This window comes from Protopterus annectens, chromosome 12.part0 (genome assembly GCF_019279795.1).
Source record: "Protopterus annectens isolate FY-2018-M chromosome 12.part0, PAN1.0, whole genome shotgun sequence".
Taxonomy (NCBI): Eukaryota; Metazoa; Chordata; order Ceratodontiformes; family Protopteridae; genus Protopterus; species Protopterus annectens.
Window position 1 is genome coordinate 381732409 of NC_056746.1, and position 3533 is coordinate 381735941.

The window sequence follows — 3533 nt, forward strand, 5'->3', positions numbered from 1 at the left end:
CAGGGGGATGCATAGGCAATGACTATCTTTTATTGGGGGGGGGGGGGGGGCAGGTAGTATTCCCAGATAGGACCTGTGTATCCTCCCAACAATTGTCTTGTTAGTTTATTATAAGTTACTGTTTTGTCAGCTTGAACATTAAGTATTCTGCACAACTTAGGTCTTCTTTTAAAAAAAATAAGACTGATTTTTTTTTTTCTTGCTCTTGATTTTTGTTTAGGCCACCATTGTATGAAAAAGGTTGTGACATGCTCTAAAATACATCCTAAAGAATCCATAAACCCTATGACTTCTGGAGGCACTGGCTTAATTGAGTTATTTCCTAAATGTTTATTACTGTGTTGTCTTGGTCAGGAAGGATGCTTTGAAAGGATGCAAGGAAAACTAAAGCTGAAAAGCAACACTGAATTTCTTTCCATAATCACAATTTCTGTTCAAGCCATCATTGGATAAAAAGGTTGTAAAAAGGAAAAAAAACTTTAACATGCACATCAGAGAATATATAAAGTTTTGACTTCTTGAAAAAGCTGAAGAGTAAGGGAAAATGTGAGAAAAGGAAGAAGAAAGTAATCTGCATAATATGGGTGAGCTCAAGATAGCGGGAAACAGAAGGGACCACTGGAGGATGTGTGTCTGTGTGTGTGTGTGTGTGTGTGTGTGTGTGTGTGTGTGTGTGTGTGTGTGTGTGTGTGTGTGTGTGTGTGTGTGTGTGTGTGTGTGTTGGTGGGGGGGGGCTGAAACAGTTGGCAGTGCCTGGGGTGCCACTTCATCTAAGTCCAGCCCTGGACATACAGTTTTTTTTAAACAAGAAATTCCAGCCTTGTACATACAGTTGTTTTTTTCTAACAAGAAACACCTTTATTAAATTATCTCAATGCTAGAAGTCTAAACCTCAAAATGCACTCTCTCGAGGCACTCCTAAAAATGGAGAACACCAATATCTGTGCAGTAACTGAGACCTGGTTCAAGGCTCCAGAGAGCACCCCTGCAATACCAGGTTACAACTCTTACCACACTTTTCAGCCACCAAACCAGGATAGAAACACTAAAGGTGGAGGAGTGTCCATATTCACCAAGGGTATTCACACCACCAGGTTAGTTGCCCAACACAATGCGTCTGAAATTCTCCAGGTGCAACTAACACTAGGTAAGACTGCAATCCAAATTGTAGCTTGCTACAGATCCCCCACCATGCCCCAAGATTCTCACTACACCTTTCTAAACATACTGAAAAATATTAATATACAACCAAACACCCTAATACTGGGTGATTTCAACTACCCTGCCATTAACTGGGAAAACTACTCATGTACCAACACCTTTGCCCAACAGTTCTTGGAATTCATAAATTCCAATGCCCTGGATCAACTAATCCATAGTCCCACCAGGGGATCCAATATCCTAGACCTGGTCATTACCAACATGGGAAATCTATGCTCCACACCTATGGTCACCCCCTCGTTAGTCAGGTCAGACCATAAGCTAATCACCCTTAACATCCACATCCCACCCCCCAGTAAGGAAACCTCCATAAAAAACTTCTCCAATGCCAACTTCATGCTACTCAAGTCAGAAGTTACAAACTTCATGACACCCATGCAGACGGGAACTGAAAGTTTGACTGCTGAGTTCTACTCTAAGGCACTGTACAAGCACATCCACTCATGCATGAATTGTGCCATCCCAAATAAAACCAAGATGCTCTCCTCCAAAAAAAGGAAGCCAATCTGGTGGTCCCCTGCCATAAACAAACTTTACAACAAAAGGAAGAAACTGTTGCAGAAAAGAGGAAAAATCCCAAGATGCAAAAAAAACCCTTACCAGCCTCAGTAAGAAGCTGAGATCCCTCATAAAATCCTCCAAAGCTAGTTACGAAACTAAAATTGCCAAAGATTCCAAAGACAACCACAAGGCATTCTATAACTATGACAAGAATCTAAATGACAATGCTCAGATCTGCTCTGAGCTACAACAGAATGGTGTTAAATATACTGATCCCAAGGATAGTGCCAATATCTTGGCAGATCTATTCAGTGTCAACTTCACCCCCCTCTCACTCCCTAAAGGGTCCATCTCAATACCGGAAGATTGCCAAATTCCAGTAATAACGGCCACACAGGTAAAAAACGCACTCTCCAAAGCGAAGAATACAGCATCCATGGGACCAGATGACATCCCGGGCTGTGAACTACATGAACTGCAAAATGAACTGGCACCTCACCTAAGTGTCATGTTTAATCATACCCTCACCTCAGGCTTCATGCCCACTGAGTGGCACACAGCTACTGTTATCCCACTCCACAAGAGGGGATCCACCTTGGATCCCAGGAACTACCGCCCCATCAGTCTGATGAGCCTGATCTGCAAGGCCATGGAATGTATTATCATGGAACTTATAAACAAAGACATTGGCAACCTTAAAACACTGGACCCCACCCAGTTTGGGTTCGTGAAGGGCCAATCTTGCCTCCTGAATCTGACTGACTTCTTTGAATCAGTCTCCAGAGCTGTGGACGAGGGTAAGGCAGTCCACACAGCCTATCTGGACCTCGCCAAGGCCTTTGACACCATCCTCCACTCTGGAATAATAGATAAACTTACTAAGCTGGGCATTAATCCCTATGTCACTCGATGGGTTGCCAACTGGCTTACTGACAGAACCCACACTGTAAAAGTAGCTGACTCCAAATCCAGCTCCAGACAAGTGACAAGTGGAGTACCTCAGGGTTCAGTCCTGGGACCTCTCTTGTTTGGCATCTACTTCTCTGAAATACAGGCCAACACTAAGGGACTCTGGCTAACAAAGTTCACAGATGACTGCAAACTGGGAGCCATTATTGAATCCCCAAATGATGTCGATACTCTACAAAAGGGCCTTACAGAAACAGATGCTTGGTGCCTGAGCCACAGGCTCAAGCTCAATGCCAAGAAATGTATAGTTATCCCCTTTGGGTAAAAACATGTACCCATGAATTACCACATAGGTGGCAGTACACTAAACACCGAAAGTGTGATAAGAGACTTAGGGACACAGGTGGACAGTGGTCTTACCTTCAATAACCACATCGCCACAACAGACAGGAAATCCTTCTATGTGGCACACCTCATCACTAAGGGATTTTCATCCAGAAAAAATGAGGTCATTGTCCCACTGTACTCATCCCTCATTAGACCCATTATAGAATAGAACAGCCAATTTGGTATGTACCTCTGAAGACATCTGCAACAACTGGAAAGGCCGCAAAAATACCTCACTAAAAGAATCACAGGCCTAAAGCAGATTCCCTATGCTGACCACCTTAAAAACATCCAGCTATACTATGTCACATATCGTCTACTCTGAGGCGATCTCTGACAAGGCCATGTAAAACCCAGAGCTTTTGGATATGCTACACTTAAAGAAATCCCAATCCCTCAGAGCCACATGCTCCAGGGATCTAAACCTTGTCATCACAATAAACAAAACATGCTGGAGGGATAGGTTCCTGACTCAGAGACTCCCCAGACTCTGGAATAGACTGCTCATACATGTC